Below are 20,920 nucleotides of genomic sequence, written 5' to 3'. Positions count from 1 at the left end.
CTCTAATGGAAGAATCAGCTCCACCTTGAAGCTAAATCGTGAAGAATTAGCTTCAACAGACATTCGCCAAATGCATCAAAGGTTACGTAGCTACGTCCAAGGTAACTAGACCTTGGCTACGTCTGCTCTATGAACAGAACACAGTCCATCCAACTATTAATGCGCTACGAGGGGTATCCATTCTTCGCACCATTGCACCATAATCGCATCACAGTTTTTTTGCAGTTTTGATTCTTCTTGCTGAAATGTATAATTCCATCTATCACTAATGGATTTATTTTTGGCATAATTGTTCTAAAATTTAATTTATTTGCACCTTTTTGCTTTTCTCGTTTAAACGTATTTTGCTAATTGCTGTTTTTTCAAATTATTACAGGTATGAACTGTCCCAATAAAATTGTCGAATAATATCAAATAATGAAACATTGAAAGGTAAGTAGATTTTAATGCCAGTATTCACCTAGTAAACCCGAACAATTTCATGCACAATTTGTAGATTTCATTGGCAGATTGAATAACATCCCACTGGTGTGCTTCATTGCTACGCTCAATTACCGATGATTGCACGAATGCATATCGAATGGCTCCACCATTGCCACTAGATTTAACCCATCTCGGTTGTTTAGGTACGGAATTCAGCTCAAAAGTGATACTTACATTCGAAAGATAATCCACAATTGCAGGCCTTTTTCTTCCTCCATTTCTCTTGCTGGAAAAGTCGCGTGCTGCCGTGAAGCCTAATGCTGCCGCCCTCACTCCAGAAGTAGATCTCCCCTCACACACGACTAGCGTAATGCGCGATTAATGTCGGCCACCATCCGCCTGATGTCGGCTCCACTCAATTGTGTGGGTGTGTATGTTCAGAAGATAATCGCTCGAATTACTTAATAATTGTAACACTTGCTGAGTTTCGTTTTTCCTACTTTGCTGTCTATCTGTCTCTCGAGTTGTCACTTGCTTTTCTTCCCTGAACGGTGTTTTTCTTTTTGGTTTTCTTTCGTATGAATCCACCTGTTGTTACACGATGCAATTTTCACCAAGACAAGTTTTGCCAAGCCATAAAGTGTCTAACTTCACTCAACGTGTGCTCATAAAGAAGTTTTCAGTCAGTCCCGCACTCTTTTTCTTTTTTTTTGTTACAGCTGACAAAGCCCGCCTGTCCGCTTCTAATACGAAATTGTTCACGTTGCTGATGTTGGTATGCCACTCTTTTATGGGAGAAATTACACAGTTTCGACAACTGCGATCCAAAGATTTACGATTTCGAGACACACCGTACGATTCTTGCTTGGAAACCTGCAAAAAGGGTTCTCAGATGTGTTTGATTGCGAGAGTTATCCGTGATTATAATATTTCTGGATTTGGTCGAAACGCGCAAAGCGCCAACTTTTGAATAGAACTCTAAGCTCTGTTGGCAGTAGACTGATCCAATTTTCTTTAGTGAATTTCGAAATGATTGAAACGTCGTGATGATTTGGTAGGATTTCATCGTATAGAAAGGGTTACAATAAATGTATGGATGCCTCATATACAGGAGTGAGTATTCCATGCCTTGGTCAGTCTAATCTGCAGTGTTTGTAGGTTGGCCATGCCCCATTAGTGTGTGCATTGAAATTAGTGTATCCACATTAGGTGGATGCGGTCGTTACACGTAATGGCACTTTTGGAGGACACTGTGTTATGTGATTTAGAAGTGAGTTACAGATGTTTGCTTTTTACGCTTGCATGTTGTGCGCCATGGATATGCTGAATGGAACTTATTTAGGTTCGAACAAATGAAATTAAATAAATGAAATATAATTGAATTCATACTCGAATAAAAACGTCGGTTAACAGATGGGTTAGTCGAAAGATGTATTATTGTCCAATTAATGTTGTTTACATTTATGTGTACACTGGATTTTGTTTTTACACGATTTACATTTTCTCAATTTTCCACTCATCCTAAATGTTTAACGCATATTAATTGTCATGTGATTTTTCTTTGATTTATTCTGGATTTTTTGAAACATGTTGCGAAGAGATTGGTGGCAAATTGAAGTCACACGATCAAAAATACGAGCGAAAAAAATCGTGTAAAACAAAATCCTGTATTACATCACTTGTCGCTAACGCTATTGTAATAAAAGGCATCGTTCTTGCACTAAGTGGTGTTTCATCAAATGACCATAGCTGGTGCCACTAGTGATGATATACTGTTTATAATGCGATGTTCAAAAGCTGGTGTAGGAGTTTGAGAAATATTTCTCACGTTTAAAATAATATTTCTTCATGAATATGAACTTTTCACGCCTGTTGAAATCTATGAGACTGCCTTTCAATCTATCTCAATAAGCAAAATTAAACCATTTCCATAACATAAATAAACGTGTCACCTTTACATATGAATCACAAGTAAAACCAATGACTAGATATGTTATTTTGCAGCGTACAAAAATAACAAAAATGTGCTACACACGAGAAGGGTAGTTATATTGCTAGAAGGGTGAATCGTTATAATTATTATGAAATATTGAAGAATGAGTTGGCATTTTTATTCACGATTATTTAAAATACCGTGAAGATCACAACCTTCGTGAATTTTGCAGCCTTGTCAGGAAGAGAAAAATAAATATTCCAAAAGTAAATCAATATCGCACACTGTCACAACCTACGTCACCGGGCGCTGTAAAAAAGGTTATAACTTCGCAATAGAAATAAGAACCATTTTGGCAGCACATCTATTCTCGTCCTCAACATTTATTTCTTGACCACATTACAAGCGGCATAATTGAGTTTTAGTACAAGGCTAGTTTCTGTAGTTTTCAAGTAATGTGCAAAATATCAAGCTATTTGGGTGGAGTACGGCAGAGGTATCAGAACGTCGGCTCAGGAGGCACGTTCCCATCAATTTGGGAAATTTGTGCCATCGCCTTCACTGGCCTTTCTCATAATTTACCTGACGAAAAGGAAGTGAAAAATGGAAAGGAAGAGGAAGTTAAGTTGGAAAGAAGAATGGAACAGGTTTCTGGAGAAGGAGGATACATTCAATAATACATACATACAATACATTTGGTAGATCGCAATAAAACGCACACAATGCGAATGCATGTGATATACCATTTATAAGAAAGCCAATTATGTAGGCTCACACGCATTAAACTAGGGACTAAAAAGAGTTGTCACAAAAACATTGAGGACGTAACAATGTACGAACGTCAAAGACGATACATAGAGTGCACTGTAAACCCAACCATAATTTAACCTTAAGTTAAGATTAAACAAGAGTAGCCGAAGCCGAACGTCAAAGATGAAACACAGAGTACACTGTGAAAAATGCATAATGCGAATCCATATAGGTGACAAACACAGGGTACATTGTGAAAAATGCATAATGGGAATCCATATAGGTGACAATTTGTTGAAAAATTAAGTAAAAAAACATATTCCTAACCCCACTATTATTTAACCCCAAGTTGAGATTAAATAAAAGTAGCTGAAACCGAACGTCAAAGACGAAACCCTGGGAAAGGGGACCCTGGTGCTTCACAGGCTCCGTTTGCGGTTAGGTTCTTATTAGACCCCACTAACCATTCGTAGGCACGGTAAGCATAAAGCCGCATCACACCGAGAATTAGGGGTTATCTGTATGGTGGACTTTTACCACTGGAACAGACAATCCGTAGCCAGATAACCAGCTGCCGACACCACACGGCTTTCTTGGTTGTTTGTGTAGTCTGATAGCTTACCAAGAAAAAACACTTGAATTGAAGTACACTAAATTAATGATTTTGTGTGTGTGTTACTTCTACGTGAAGTTAAACGATTTACAATGATATGGAAATGCTAATATCATCTTCCAAACTTGGACGTACATTAGGGTGGCTCAAAAAACACTTTTTCAAATTTTTTGATGGGCCGCCCTCTTATTCGGTTTGATGCCCTGATGCTCTGGACAAAATTTCAGCCAAATCGGTCAACGTTTGGGCGGTGCTAAACTCGTTGGAAGCTTATGCAAAAATGTATGCAGAAACATCCAAAAACAGTGATTTGCAGTTGGACGGCCCAATTTACGATCCAAGAACCATGATACTCATTCAGATCTTGTAAAATAAAATACAGAATGTTATGCTGAAAACCGCGAGAATATTAGAGTTTATTAGGCAAAAGATATTAGCATTTTACTGGAGTTTTGTAGGGTAAATTTATTTCTCTTCAAAGGTAAAAGAAACGAAATTTGATCAAACCCCACTTCAGAGAAATGCTAATAACTTAGACAGGCAAACTCTAATCTTCTCGCGGTTTTCTGTATAACATTCTGTATTAAATCTCAAGATCTGAATGAGTATCATAGTTCTTCATCGTAAGTTGTGTAGTCCAGCTGCAATTTACTGTTTTGGATGTTTCTATACGACCATAAACTTCCAACGAGTTTAGCAATCGCCCAAACGTTGACCGATTTATTGAAATTTTGTCCAGAGCTATCAGGGCATCAAATAGAACTGAATATGAGCGGCCTATCAAAAATTTGAACAAAATTTTCAAAACTGATTTGAGCCACCCTAACGTACATATTCATGATAGAATTAGAGGCGAAAGTATAGAATTGATAGTTCCGTTAGGATACGGCAGGCATGAAGAATGTTTTTATAGAAGTCAATTTGAAAGCGAGCGGAGGGCAATATTTGTGGTGGCACATATCACACGAAGTATGTTTAACAAAAAAGTTGTAAAGAATGAATATTTTATCAAACGAAAAATTTCACTGTCCGGACCCGGGGGACAGCTATCGGATACAGCAATTGATTTTGCACCACAGTTTCATAATATATTTAACAAATGGCCGGGGCTCAGCCCAGTTACACCAAGTGCCTTCAAAAAATTACTCATTTTTCAGCTCAAACTTTCGTTTAACAGATTTAATTGATTACATATCGTTTCGGATATCCTTCAACTTAACAACTGAGCATATCTCATAACAAATGTATGCATGATTTGATATGAAATGAATTGCGTTTTACTTTTACGAATGAAATATCACAAGTCAGTCAAAAAGCCGCTAATGAAAAAATGGCTAATATAAACCATCTCCACATAGCCAGAATGCATTCGATTGACTTTAAAATTGTTGATTCAAACCTTCTAAAGTAAGGCGAAACATGAATTGTTTTTGACATTTTTGTTATATTTCATATTTTGTACAAAGTTTACAACATGATAATCTGATATTCCATGCAGGTAAAGGATTTTTTAATAGCTTTTTTATGTACCGCTGGTGGTGGTGGCTGCAAGCGTCGTTTTGAGAAGCGTCCAGTATTGGGAGGTGTCCTGCGCTGGGGGATCTTCCCCCAATACATTGTGCCCAATATCTAAACGCAGCATCTGACATTCTATTTTAAGTGTGCACTCATCGAAATCTTGACCATGGGGGCCTGATAGAGGTGTGTTCCTGTCCGAAAATCGTTGTTTCATTGTTTTCGTTTGCAATTTCCAAGGGGTTTCTCAAGGAAAATTTTTCTAAATAAAAAAAAATTATAGAATTCTTAAAGGAAAATGTTTGGAATTTTTAGAATTTTTTTTAATACCCACTACAACTTCTCAAGAGCTTCAACGGGAGACCATGGAAAGTTCTTAGGAATTTTTGTGTGAAATTTTTTGAAATTTTAACGGTTTTTTTCATTTCTCTTAAATTCTTAACTGTTTTCCGGAATTTTCACTCAAATTATTAAGAATTTTGCGAAATTTTTACACTTTCTCGATTTTTTTTTTAAATTCAACAATAGGAATCCAAGGTTTTCCGAAAATGTAATTTGACCGAAAGGGATAGATAACCGAACTGGTTCGACCGAATAGGTCATTTGGTCGAAAATGCCGTTTTGGGTTTTGCCGAAAAGGTCGTTTGGCAAAAAGTACCATTTTACCGTACATATATACGGCCGAAAATATCATATACTGAACAAATAATATGGCCAAAAATGTTTGAAAAAATCTGTTTGGTCAAAAGATTATTTCTGCCGTACGATTATTTCCACTTGATGAATTATTCGCCTTTTTTGGCCAAAGGACTTGTTCGTTCGAACAATTTTTTCCCGTTAGTCCATTATGATCAAATCACGTTATCAGCCAAACGGCCCTTTCTGCCAAACGACCATCTTGACCAAAGTGCATTTTTGGCTAAACGACCAGATGGCCCAGATGGGTTATGACCTTGTGACCTTCGGCGAAACGGCGCTTCCCGACGGAAAGCCATTAGTTCGAATGCCACTAGGCCGAATAAAACGTTAAGCCGAACTCCATTTCGGCGGATTGAACTTTTGGCCAAAACGGTTATTAGGTCGAAAATGGTTTTGCTTAATTTGACTGTACTGTGCATGTCAAAAGTTGCTAATCCGTGATTGCTCAAAACTGGTGTAAATTCCACTAAGATCCAAGTGAATAGAGGTTTGGATTTATTACCTATTCTCGAAGTATAGTATAGTATAGCAGCTCGAAATCATCACAAGATCAATAACGGCACCGGCCAAGTCCTTACAGTCAGTTGGGAAAGGAGGGAAATGAGCATGCAGTTATTGGTGCTACTAGAAACCGTGAATACCTCTGCATCCATAGAAATACCACAGAAAGGAAGCCAATTAGTAGGGTAGATAAACTGAAGTATAGAACGAGGATTCACCAAAGAAAGTGATGTAGTCCACGCCACATTTTTTTTATAATAGGGACAAGTCTGGGATTGATCCCACGACATCCTTCTTGTAAGGCAGATAAGTGACTAGAGAACCGAGCTCGTCATTCGGTTGAACTGCTCATTTGGCTGAAAAAATAATTGTCTCTAACAGGCAATTTAACCGAAAATGCGGTTTGATCGAAAATGTCGTTTGACCTAAATAGCCATACAATCAAAAAGTTGTTTGGCATAGGTCAAAGAAAACAATGATGGAAAATCAGTTTTTTTATTAAAACTATTTAAGCGTATATAATTAAATATCAAGGGAAATATTTGATTTGGTGGATCAGTTGTTATAAAAAAATGGTGGAAAATCATTTTTTTCTCACAGTCATTTTGGCGTATATAAATTTCAAAATAAATCGATTTGGTGGGTTACGTGTCCTATCGTGCCCCAACTGAACTCCGCCAGTGACTATAAAAATTGGCAGAAAATCAATTTTTTTCTTAGAACTATTTTAGCGCTTGGTAGTCATATGGCTACTGCTTCTGCCTCATACGCAGGAGGTCGTGGGTTCAATCCCAAGCCCGTTCCATTTTCCTGCTTTGTATCTTTCTCTATATTTCAAATACTCTACCAATCGCTAGAACTGGAAATGGACTTTCATACCGTTTCCATCTCAATTCCTATACCTTCAACTTGAATATTCTAACAGTAATCTGCTAGAATTGGAAATGAACTATAAAGTGCGTTTCCAAACATACAATTAGAAATTCCATCAGTTGCTTTCTCCTATCTATCACATTGGCAGCTCGTTGACCAAGACGGACCTCTGCCTCTCGAACCTAACCCAAAAATTCCAACAATTCCGCACGAACTCGTGGCAAGTGCAGAGGTATATTCTTCTTACAGTGGGCGAGTGATTACATCATCATTTCCTCCCCCTTCCCTACATTGACTTGCATTCTGACGTGGCAGGCGCCAGTATGACTTAACAAATGAGATCATCAGTACTTGTACATTGAAGATGAGAGCTGGTCCCAAACATCTGTTGGTTTCCTGTGCGAGAACAGCTGATCTGGTCATAATGGAGTAGCAACTACGAGCAGTCAATCAAGCTCAAGACAATTTTAGCGTACATAATTAAATTTCGAGGAAAGTGTTCGATTTGTTGGGTCAGTAATTATAAAAATTAGCGGAAAACCTTTTTTTTTTCTTCTCAGAACAATCTTGGAGTATATAATTGAATTGCAAGGAAAATAATCGATTTCTTTGATCACATGCCCCATCATGCCCCAGCTTACCTCCGCTAGTGTTTATTATCGTACTCCTTTGAAAATAGACATCAAAATAATTTAATCAGAGGTTCAACTCTTGAAAAACGAATTGAAAATCATTGTTTCATTGTTTTTTTTTGAGGAGATAATGTACAGTACCATCTAAAACGGTTATAGACTATAATGGGAGTCTTTGGAGGAAATTGTCAAAACATTAAAACAAACTACTAAGACATTTCTATCAAAAGATAAAACTTATTAGTCGGTTTTTGATAGATGTAGACATTACAAAAATAAAGATAATTGAAATTATTCCTAATTTTACTCGAGATTACTTGCTGAATCTCAGAACGTATACAAAGAGTACTAGAGGTTTTGCAATCGAGAGTACCGATCTGTCCTACGTGCGATATGAGTGGATTGATCCCAAGTAGCCTACGAACCATCAGAACATAATTTCTTCAACTTCTTCTTTGAATAATAACACTACTATGTGATTAACTTATGGTCTGAATTATGCACGATGCGTCGTATATGGAACTTTTTGCAGCACAAAAGCGCAAGTGTAACATCTAGCGGCTACAATGAAAATACAAACACAAAACCAACTGGGAATCGAACCATGGTCCTTGAGAACTATGAAAGCACAATTTCTATCATTGTTTCATAAAATCATAAAGTTTAAGGTGTCACACGACCTGTTCCACGCAAAACAAACGTTCTCGAATTCGTGAACTAGCCAAAATATACCGTGATTATATTCATGGGTTCAGGAATATCAGTCACGTTCTCCAGAACGTCCCAGAAAACGTGACTGTTGTTCCCGAAACTGTGACTCAAAATACACTGTGACTTGTTAGTTCGAACGAATTCATCAACTTTTCATACCGTAAGTCTTTCAGATTGCGGCCGATATGACGGGATTGAACCCAAGTGATCCAAGAACACTAAAAGTATCATTCACCTGTTTCGACCTGTTTAGGGATAATTGTCCCTGTTTCTTTGATAAATAAAGAAAATTAAATTCAAATTTCAGAAATTGCTTCCAACCATTCATTTTCAAAAAACGATTTTTTTAATGAACATTTATTTTTATTTTTTTTCGCAAATTATTTCTAGCTTGGTAAAGGTCTTCAATGTGTCTAATGTGACATTTATGGCCAAAATAGGGTTTCTTGTTTAATTTTGAATCCTTGTTCAAAAGCACGTATTTCGACAAAATCTCAATAAGATTGCCAAATTATAGGTACTGAAAGTTTCTCGTGTGTTTGAGAAACTTCATGTGTTCTCACTCTTCAAAGTGATATTATGTAGTATTAGTTGCAGTTCCTATTTTCGTAGTTTAGCACCTGGCAATTTCCAATGAAAAAATACTTGGCTGTTATTGAACTTTTTGATGCTCTCAGACAAAATTTGTGGGCAAAATTCATATTACACAATATTTGTTAAGTTCGCAACAGCAATTGTATTCTCACTTTCACTGGTGCTAAATTTTCCACCACACATTTTCTGAGAAAAGGTTACTGATTTTGAACGTCTATTAACAATGTTTCTTCTTCAATTTGTAAATCCTTTCCATTTTATACTGTCCAGAAATAATTGCTGTTTACGATTGTTATGCAATCAAGCTTGGATTGCACTCGAAGGCTTTATTACGTAACGGCATCATAATCTCCCAGTCTCTTCTTATAAGCACAAATTTGACAATAGCTCCTTCAGCAGTTATCCTTGCACTGCGTTTATCGAGGATGTCCTCCAAAAGCGCCAAAGACCAAATCCAGAACAAAAATCATGGAGAATAATTCGCATAGAACAGAAAAAAACTCTCGCGATTAACACACTTCTTCTAGTGAAACAATCGCCTGGGGGTTTGTTCCAAGGATTCCGAGGAACGCGAACGCGCGTCCGCGATTTACGTCTTGAGACCACGGGTACAGAAATAAAACTAACCAAATTGTGCCAGGTGGGTCCCTGCTGCAGCTGCTGCTGGTCCGGTGGAGTTGCGCGCCTTCGCAACTGATGGTGGTGGCTCAACCTCAACCGCCGATATCTTTGCGCTCTTCGGCTGCGGCGGCAACAGTCGGTCATGATGTGCGGTGCAAGGCCGCCCGCTCACGCGTGGTCTGCCTGCAGAGCGGTCGCGTTGTGTTGCTTCACTGACTGCAGGTGGTGAATCAACAAAGTTTTGTAGCGTCACATGAAGCCAGGCTGATCCGCGTTGCGCTACGTTGTTAGATGGAACAGTTTCGCTTTCGTTCGCGATTAGTGCAGAAGTGCATCATGCAGTAAACCGCAATGACATGAGAGCAAGATCCGTAGGTACTTTGCTGATAGTCAGTGGATTTTTTGATTCGTACTTGTCGCCATAAGTTTGTAAAGACGACATTCGACAAGTTGAAGACATTCCACTACTAAAAGTTCAAAATAATTTTCTTAACTTTGATTTTATGTAAATAGTCGGACTTGGTCATAAACAAGTTCCTAGTTTTTGACCTAATTCTTTTACTTTTTATTAAAGGACATTCAGCATTTAGTTCACTACAGATCCTCGAGCTGTCGTTAGAGCAATGATTTTTGAAGTGATTTCTATATACATTTACTGATATGATATAACTAAATAAAAGCAAAAACAAAATAGTGGGAAAAATAGTAGATCTGTTGCGAATTTTATCAGGTTTTCTAATGTACACTAGAGTTGAATTTGAAGTATTTTTTCACATGACGTTTCATTCAAATTTAAAAACTGACACGGCATAGTTTGAGATTTTTCCATTATTTAAACAGTTTTTATGTATCTACAAAAATCTAATTTCGTTGAGGTCGTTTTTTCGCTTGCGTATTTTTTTACATGGTTGTACTGCTTTTTAACTATTTTAAAGCGCACTATTCTGATGCCTTTCATCGCCGCAAGGTTGGATTAATCGTTTAGTGTGAATAAAACCTAAATCAACCAAATGAGGTTTGATATTATCTAGAAACTATTGCTCGTTTTGAAAATTAGGTTTGTCACTTTAACATATATTCATGATGTCACCACCCATCTGCAAACAATAAAGCCTCCATTCGAGTAAATAAACTTTTAATTGCACAATGCCTTAAGGTCTGAGAATAGAATTTGTCTGTTACTCTCAGTGTAATAAGAAGGAAAATGTCAACAACAATATTTTTATTAGTCATTTCGCTCCGTCTCGCAAAGAGTGGCAGCCAGCGAACTGTTTTTGTACTTCTTTGCAGGAGTGCAAGATGTTTTTGACAAGTGGAACCCTTACCGCTCTCTTCTCAATTAGACCCATCCTGGATGTCGTCTTAGAAGCTCCCACATGTTTCTGTAGGTTCTGTAAAGTACCGCTTCAACCAAAAGACTCAAAGCAACCTCCAGTCGGGTAGTGTACGGCTAGATTGCAACTGGACAGACTGGTTGTTAAGTAATTCATTTTCCTTTCGTTTCGCGGCAGCAGCCCGTTAAGATTGCTAGTGAGTAACCCGTTGCGTTGGAACTGGAGGACGGCGTCCAGTCAGGATCAGCTTCCGAACGCTAGTTCTGTCGGGTTGAGGCACGGATTTACTCCACTTGCGAGATCGAGGCCACGCTTTGCAGAGGCATGCACATTCGTTTGTATTGCGCAAAAGTCATTAGCAACGACCATGGAGGGCCAGGAGAGTGGCTGAAACAAAAACCTTGAAGTTGTCACCATCAGAGGTGGCACTTGCTACCTGAGCACCGCTTTGGCCAGGGTAGACCCTGGGTCTGTTTGATATTTGAAACAAAACCGTTGTTCAAACGTTGTTTAAACATAGATTCGAGTTTTGAATCCTGTGTTCTGTTATTAACTAAAAAATTGTTGCCAATACAACCATGGATAATCAATGTATTTTACTTTTCAGATAAGAGCCACCCTGTTTCATTAAGGGAATGTACAAAGATAGAAATCAGAAACATATATACTATATAGCTTCCACATCGTACCAGTCCGGTTAGGAGTACACCCAGAGGCATGCCAACTAATTTTCAGTGTACTGTCTGTTTTTGACTAGAGGCACAGGATTTTTGTTTGAAACATTCATTTGGAGTAGTCTCTGTGTATTTCTTTTTAATCGTAATTACTACTCATTTGAATGTATGTAAACAGCATGCCATGCTAATGGTACAATGCATAGCGACAGTGACGTTGGTGACGGGATTGTCGTCTGGTTGGTAGAAATAGAAAATAATGCTAATATAGGATAGCTCTGGCAACGTGTTGCAAAAGCTAAAGCGTTTTGGAAAGACTTTTCACAATGTCCATTATCCACTTCATAGTATGATGCGTGTACGTTGCACTTCGATATATGGATTACAACCGAAGCCTTCCTTTGCTTTGTGATGAAATACAAGGTTACAAAACAGATGATGCTGAAGCTGGCTGAGTTCATTTCCCCAACCCGGCAAGAAATTCGGCTTAGAATTTTTCTTGACGTTCCCTAACCATAGAGTCTCATCGTAGCCTACCACCATGATATACAGGGCCTTCCTTGGGCGTGTGTCAAAATGCGCGGCTACAAAGCAAGACTATACTGAAGGTTGCTGGGTTCGATTCCTGAATTTGCCAGTCTAGGCAATTTTAGGTTTAAGGAAACTTTCTCAAGTTCTAGTCAGTCACGGAGTATAAGCTACAAGGAATTCTACGGTCATAATGCTCATGATGTATTCATGTTCATTAAAATAATTTCTTAAATCCTATTCAACTTTTTCATTTTCCATTATATCAAAAGTATGAAACTATTCTCCCTAATGCTGAAATATTATTTATTTTCCAAACATTGCAACGAAAGAGACAAATTTCCTGGTTCTTTAAACGATTTATTGAAGCCAATCAGCTGCTGTGACGATGACGACAGTAGCGTTAAAAAAATCCTGACAAATGACATAATTTGATACGTAATATGAGTGTTACATGTTGTTCATAATAGATTTAAGGTTTCATATTTGTATATATGTATCATTTAGGAGTAATAGCATATGTAATGGTATAAAGGTAATTTTATGGTGACTTACATTTAGTGTCTCTTTTTAGTTATTTAGTCCTTTAATCGGTGGTGGGTGATCACTTTTGAATCCTGATACTGATCACTTCTGCCTTTGCTTGGAGTTTTCAGTATGGTTTAGTTTCAATGGCTGTGTGCTTGTGTTTAATGTTAGAATAAGTACATAATATCTTTTAATTTTGTTGATATCTTACCTGTGCTTACTAGACGTAGTATTAGATTAGATTTAGCTATTGGCCAACAACATGAGACCGCCAATTCATGCTATGTGGTTCATTTAGAATAAATATTGCACTGTAGGATATTATTAAGTAGTACATAAGCAATAATTTCAAGTAGAATTAAGAAAATAGTATTTTAAGTTGGTTTGTAGGAACACACTCTCTGGCTTTGCAATTATTCATCTACTCTTCCCTGCTGACGTTTATCGGTGTTTATATCTCAAGTGTTTTTGCCTTAACTAGCATTTTGGTGATGCGACGCGTCCACTTTTAATGGTCTGTTGACACGAACAGGTACGTATCCATTACGGCGGATGGATGTAACGCAGTGCGAAGCAACGAGGAAGTTGGCGACACTCCCCCTGGTGCTTCGGAATCACTGGTCCCGATGGCCGCACGGTTACACCGACGTCCAACGCTTCGAGCTTTACGCTTGATTCTGTCAACTGCCGTGAGTTGATGAGTTAGTTCAACTAAAACTAACGCTGTATTTCAGAAGTTCATCGGTAGGTGTGCGTGGGAGTTGGTTGTGCTTCAGGTTTTCTTTACCGATTGAATGAGGCGTTTAAGCTCCACCAAAGTGTGGAGAAGCAGATGGATTGAACAGCCATTTGGTGTCCGAAGTGATGAAATGTTCCGCAAGCTTTTCCTGATTCAACTGCAGCAAGGCTTTTCAGTTCCCGACTGGCTCCTATGAAATTTGTTCCACGGTCGCTTATTTAGCCAGAGGGGTTTCCCCTTCTTGCTATGAAGTTCCGGATGGCGCGATGATGCAGGAGTCCGTCGTGGAGGCTATCAGGCGAGCTCAAGATGTAGTGCTCGCACAGTCAGGCAAGATATCAGCACTCCCCAGCGTTTCTCTGTCCTCCGACCGACTACTACATGCATTGGTCCAAAGTAGTCTATACCTATGTACGGGAACGGTCGACAGAAAGCCTTTAGTCGTGAAGGTGGAAGAGGAGACATTTCTGGTACGGCTGGAATCGTTTGACAGTTCTTGCAAACTTGACAACGAGAGCGCACACGGCTGTATGTTGAGCGAATCTGAGGTACGAATGGGAACCTACGACGGAATTTCATTCGCGATGTCTGATGTGGTTATATGGAAGAACTGTTGGTGAACACTGGCAAGAATGAGTTCGGTGACTGGGTGACGTTTGGAGTAAGATTATCAGGCGCTTTTGTGCATTCATCGACAGGTTACCAAGCGGCATTGATTCGGCCCCGCTCATTCGCAGTAGTCCGTCTTTGATCCAGAAATGGACTAAGTCTATAAGCGAGCTGCACATCTTGTCAACACATTCTTCCACGGAATGGATTTCGGCTTTTCAGTTAATATATCTCTGCGCCTGCGATAGGCCTCCTTAGCCGTGCGGTAAGACCTTGCAACTACAAAGCAAAGACCATGCTGAGGGTGGCTGGGTTCGATTCCCAGTGCCGGTCACAAGCAATTTTCGGATTGAAGGTGTCTCGACTTCCTAAGGCATAAAAATATCATCGTGTTAGCCTCATGATATACAACGAATGCAAAAATAGTAGCCTGGCTAGAAAACCTCGCAGTTAATAACTGTGGAAGTGCTTAATGAACACTAAGCTGCAAGGCGGCTCTGTCCCAGTGTGGGATGTAATGCCAATAAGAAGAAGAAGAAGATCTCTGCGCCAAACTCAGCTTCCTGCACCTGCTTTAGAATAAACAATTCAGTCTCCTTTTAGTTCTTCTTGAGTCAGTGGACCGGTGATGATATTCTTTTTTCGTTAACTTTCAGCGAGAGTTGGTTGGGTAACGTTTCACGTATGCTACGCGGCGTAGCAAGCTCTTCCAGCTCGAAAAATCCTCCCACTGGAGTTTCCAGCGCGGTGATACCGAAATGATGCAGAACGTGCGGACATCTTTCTTCTTCAGTTTGACCATACTTTGTGTCATTGTGATGGGCCATTGCTCTTCTGATTTCCATAGGAATTCTGGACAACGGAACCATCGGCTATCAGGAGAAAAGATCCGGCAGCTTCTGCCATTTTGTAGCTTCATCAGCTACATTAATTTTCGACGCAATCGAGTGCCACTCGTTTTAGCTCAGTTGTCTCCAACAGCTCACTGACTCGTACCCCGACAAACCCAGATATGGCTACGATAGTCAGAATTAAGCCAGCAAAGGACATCACGTGAAGGTCTGACCAAAGAATCTTTTGTGTGGGTTTTCGCTTGTGAGTCTCCATAATTTCGTTTCTTCATGGCGGGCTCCCCATCGCTGCTGCTTGAAGTTCCAGCCTGGGAATCGACACGTACCGCAATGGAGCTACACGTGTCTTCGCGCCGATCAGGGCGCATTCCACTTCGCCTTTTCCTCAGGCCGTAGATAAGCAACCGTCGCAAAATCCGTTTTCCGACGCACCAACGAATGCGTGAAGCTGCATAACATTATTAACTCCCATACCGGTATACTTATCCGGTAACACCTGGGAACGCAGACGGTTTCTACATTTGGGAGAACTCATAACCATGTCTTCCAGTTTTTCGCACTGCTCCGGGCTTGATACGATCATCCCATTCAACACCGCTACGCCAAATCTCCTGAAGTATTTTCGAGAAACAGGGAGTAGGTTTGCCAGGTCCCTAATGGGTCGTATATCATCATAAGAGTACTCAAGATCTGCCTTTTGCGTTGGTATGATCCGACCATGGAGTAAATCGGCGTCGATTCTCGGAGAAACTTTAAATGTCCTGCTCCAACTAAGTATTGTGCACCACCACATACCAAGTACTTTCTCTGTTCCGCGCTTTCAGCAGAGATTCATACTTTTCTCTCCAGGCTCCGTTTCTAGCTCACGTGTAATCGTTTTTAGTTAGATAGCCAATTGCGTATCCTCGAAGCCAGCCTGGCGTGTACAAAGCGGGCATCTTTTCGCTAGTTTGACCGCATCTTCTTTACGACTCCTCCACTGAACAGCATAATCATCCACGTAGTGCTTCTTTGATTACTCGCTTCGGCCGCCCGTGGAAACTGTACACAAAACCGTTGAGCGTTGTGATTTTTTCACATATTGCGCACAGCTTGGCGAGCAAGTAGCTCCAGAACGTCATCACCTTCATTGCGTACACATCCGGGCTGCAGTTTTGTTCCCCGTCACGCCACAGGGAACCTCCTGACACTGTTGATCGGTTTTGTTTACCATCACCTGGTAGAACATTTCCCGAATATCGCCTGTGATGGCGATTCGGAAATTCATGGAGATCGGTGCAGGACTGATGGAAAGAAAGTAAGTTGATCCGGACCGGTGAGCAAAAGAATTCAAAGGAAACTCCGGCAGCCTTGGCAGCTGCATCACATACGCGCCGCGTATTTTCCCTGGCTTGTTTGGATTCACCACAGGAAATATGGGAAAGTACCAAACACGATCGTATCTTTAGGGCAAGTTGGCTTTCTGTCAGCTTCTCGATGTAATCTCTGCGTTCATGAGTACCCTAATCTTCTGCTTCAACACCTCCAGCCCCAGATTCAGGATGCGCTACTTTCGCTACCGGCTTAACATACCAGTCGTCGCGAGTCGTCTTTACTGTCTGGAAGCCGCACATTGTCCGTACCGCCGAAGCAATCCCGTTTCGCCGCGCCTTTCGTTGACGTGCGTTTGGATTCCAAGTAACTTTTGCGATCGCTCATCGTCTTTCGATAGAAGCGGTTTAATAGGACTCATAACACCAAGGCTGTCTAGCGAGAAGTTTCTGATACCTGATGACTGTTGCGACGTGCATGTCTACGTCGTTTTGCACACAACATGGATACAGATGGACGTTGTGATGCGCTGCGAAAGCATTATTTGATTGCGATGGGTTAGAGCAGGGTCCGAAAACTATCCAGCCTAAACAAGTAAAACTCCTCTCTTGCTATCTGTGCGCGGCCCTGAAACGGCAGCGGTGTCGCTACGATAAGAATCCGCGGACGTACGCTTTGATACTTGACTCAACTGGCAAGTCATTCAGGTGTTGGTAGCGTCGTTTCAATTCGTCCATCGCCAGAGTTTGCCGAGGTGAAACCAGATTGTTTTCCGTGTGCACCTTCCAGGATCCAATGGACGTTCGATTCTTGCACTCCAGAATTTCCTTTACAAGCATCCACATGGGCTCGTTTTCTTGCCGTTGGTGATCTGCTGTCCATCCCAGACACAGTTGGTATGATTCACCTTCACAGTCCAACTCCTTCAACTAGGCTTCTTGTTCCATCAAAGTTGCTGATCCGCCGTCATCTAAAAGGCAAAGGTGAAAACCAGATTTTCCTCTCGATGAAGAAGCACACCAGAACATATCAGAAAATGTCGCTCCGGTGATGCTGAAACTATTCTACGAAGGACATCCTGTGAACTTTTCCGCGAGCAGTTCAGCAATGTTTTTACTAACGAGGTTCTTGATGAACAACAAGTATCTGCTGCAGCACTAAATGTACCCTCTCTATCTGCACTTTTGGATCTCACCCTTTCGTTGATGCCGAGACTGTTATGAATGCTTGTACAGAAACTGAAACGCTCGACAAATCCTGGACCAGACGGAGTGCCTTCACTGATCATTAAGAAGTGCTCAACTGCCCTATCTTCACCATTGGCTGCCATTTTCAACACATCTCTACGCTCTGGAGTTTTTCCAGATCTTTGAAGAAGCTTAATCCTACATCTTTCCAGTCTATAAAAGGGAGACAAACGCGAAGTTTCAAATTACCGTGGGATCATGAAACTTTACTCGAGGTTATTGTTCTAGCATTTTTAACACACAGCTGCAATGAACTATATTACTGAATCTCAACAATGGATTCATCCCTAAAAAAGAGGATCCACATCCATAAACCTCGTATCGTACGTATCGTTTATAGCTCGCTCGCTTCACAGAATCGTCTTCAGGTTGACGCAGTATACGCTGATCCTATCAGCTGCCTTTGATAAAATTAATCATCGGGTTGCGGTGTTGAGCAAACTGCAGCGACTTGGTTTTCAGGAAAAATCTTGAATTGGCTCGGATTCCTATCTAGTTGGTCGTAAAATATATGTCAAAATCGGAAATAATATATCAACATCTTTCAACGTTACATCAGGCGTACCTCAAAGGAAGCCATCTCGGACCATACCTTTTCTTATTATATCTAAACGATGTAAACTTCTCCATCGACTGCCTCAAAGTTTCGTATGCCAGATGATTTCAAACTCTATTATTGTAATTCGTACCGTAACCGATGCTTCCATACCTGCAATCTCGGATTGAACGCATTCGCCGAATAGATGTGTTGCCAACCGGATGGTTTTAGCGACATGCCTCTAAATGTTCTGTTATAAGTTTTGCTCATAAGCATTCAATCATAAACTTTGACTACAAAATCTTTGACATAGCTTTAAGGAAGAATACAACCGTGTGAAAGACTTAGGGACATGCTTGACTGTAAGCTCTCGTTCAAGGACCACACCAGCGTACATTTCTTCAAAAGCGTCGAAAAGTCTTGGATTTCTATTTAGAGTTACAAAAAATTTCACAAAGTGTGTACTGTTTAAAAGCGCTATACTGCTCCTTAGTTAGACCAATGTTAAGATAAAGCTGTGGTATGATTCCCCATATTACCAAAAATGGCATCCAACGCATTGAGTCCATCCAGCTACCAAGTTTGTGCGTTTTGCGCTTCGTCTTCTTATATGGAACGATCCTCAAAATCTCCCAAGATACGAGGATCGTTATAACTCGATGGACTTGAACCGCTGTATTTACGACGTGATGTCGATAAAACACCATTTATATCTGACCTTCTGCTCTCAAACATTGACTGTAGTTTATTTGGTCCGTCTTATAGATATTGATATTCGTCGTCGTGATCTTCGTTCCCTAATTTGTTCGATGTTCCTATGTCCCGTACAAATTATGGCCAAAATGAACCGATTAGTAGTATGTGTGGGAATTTTCAATCAATGTTATAGTGTATTCGATTTTAATTTGTCGCGTTCTGCATTGAAAAAAAATGTTATCGATGTTTGTCCAACTTTATGTAAGTCAAGTTTTTTTGTTATGTTAGTCGTAGTGAAAGTGTTCCAATATTGTATCGTTAAAGTTAAGTTAGTTCTAAAAAGCTTATAAGAATGTATCATTTGGTTTGTAAACTGTTGATATGAAAAAGACGAGGTTTTATGCCTACGGAGAAGGAGTGAAATTCATTCAAACTCCACTCACTACTGGCTTTTCCCTCTCAATAAAAGATAAAAAAAGATAAAAAAATCTTACTAACACTGCTGATGTAATTATTACATGTTTCGCTGGGCGCCTTCTTGAACGCTTCTGGTCTGCGAGTAGCGACAACAGTTGGGTCGACGTTTGCAACTCCTCCCTTTCGGTGATATCTGGAGTCATCCAGTAGCCAGTAGTTCATTGGTGCATATATGAACAACCATTTCTTCCTGAAGCTTAGCTTTACCACACATGCTCCGAAGTGCTTCGCCAAACACTTGCGGCGCAACTTGTGCTGTTTTCAACGCTGTCCATCGTGCCCCTATGTTCAGCTCCTTGAACTTCTTACACAACTCAACTTTTGCTGCATCCTCCGTGACAAGATAACGCAAGGTTTGCTAACGCCTTAATCGACGCTGACGGAGACGCTTTTCCATGGAATGCACGGCTGGGGCTATGTTCAAAATGTGCAGTGTGCTCGCTTCTTTCCGACTACGCTTCTCGGATTTGATAACGCCAGGTGCTAAAGGATGAAATTTACCGTCACTACACACGCCGCTTCTACAAGCGTACCTAGCCAAGCACTAAAATCCGATAGTGTGATTCCTTGCAATGTTTGCCGATGTTTCGCTCAGTCCCCAGGCTTGATGGTTGGCGGCAATCTGTCAACAAGTTCTTACAGAAGTGCCACATTACACAAGTGCTCGTTTAATCCACACGCCACGATAGTTTTTATGTTCTGGACTGCAACACAAAGTGGTCAGAGTCCCCAATTTCTCCGTCTTCGGCGTTGTCATCTCCCGAATCTTGCATTCCAGCGAGTGCACGATTATTTCTGGACGACCGAGCGGTGTGCGCAACGTGCTGATAACTCCTCCAGGTGCGGCTGGATGTAACAACCGGCTTCTTGGCTGGGAGCACTTTCGCTTTTTAGACTTCGCTGAAGCCGAAGTAGGTTTTCCTAGTCGCTGAAACCGCGCATTCTGGTGGTACTCTCGCAGGTGGCAATAAATAAACCAACGACCGGGATTGCCGCTAAAGATGAGTGGCGCCTCCTCGCCACCGCATGCCTTGCAGCGAGTTGACTTCTGCTCAGCTCGTTGGAAAAGGTTACTGAGGGTGGTCCAGAGGGGGAGTGATTCAGGTCAAACGGATCTGCATCAGCATTCAGGCCATTGCCCTTCCTTGGTATGGGTTCGGTGGTGCTAATCTCCATTGCTCGCAAACGTTCTTCAAGAACCCCTTCGTCTCAAGATCCTGCTTCTGTGCCATTTCCTTGCAGCTGCCTTTCTTTTTGCTCCATCATCTTGCACACATCTGCTTCTGCACAGGTCACTTACCTAGCGTCGTAGAATTTGCTGTAGGTAGTAGCATACAGTCAGTTGAACAGTGGTTCGATATAAATCCCAACTGCTCCCTTTTCTCCATTCAGCGCTGAAGCTTTGGTGCTGTAGATCATTCAACACGTTATTCATCTCGCGATCCTTCTCCTCCTGCATCTTCTCACCAGGCCATCTGCTGCTCCGGTACAACAAAGAAGTGGAATTAAATGAATTGTACAAA

General features: G+C 40.6%; 2 protein-coding genes across 11 annotated transcripts in view; one reads left to right on the top strand and one right to left on the bottom strand.

The window, feature by feature from the left end:
- The window catches only part of LOC134223873 (flotillin-2), a 619,172-nt gene that overhangs the window by 173,442 nt on the left and 424,810 nt on the right, over window positions 1-20,920 (top strand). The window lies entirely within an intron of this gene.
- Window positions 1-20,920, bottom strand: part of LOC134224972 (glucose dehydrogenase [FAD, quinone]) — a 110,200-nt gene that overhangs the window by 70,347 nt on the left and 18,933 nt on the right. Inside the window, exon 2 of one of the 2 annotated variants that reach the window (XM_062704673.1) lies at window positions 658-1,296. The gene's annotated coding sequence lies outside the window, so the exon portion shown is untranslated. Of the gene's footprint in view, window positions 1-657; window positions 1,756-20,920 lie in introns of those variants that run through there. The other variant, XM_062704674.1, reaches the window with a different exon arrangement.

Source organism: Armigeres subalbatus, chromosome 3, assembly GCF_024139115.2.
Source record: "Armigeres subalbatus isolate Guangzhou_Male chromosome 3, GZ_Asu_2, whole genome shotgun sequence".
Lineage (NCBI taxonomy): Eukaryota > Metazoa > Arthropoda > Insecta > Diptera > Culicidae > Armigeres > Armigeres subalbatus.
The sequence above is the reverse complement of the archived record's forward strand: the minus strand, read 5'-3'. Positions and strand labels throughout refer to the sequence as shown.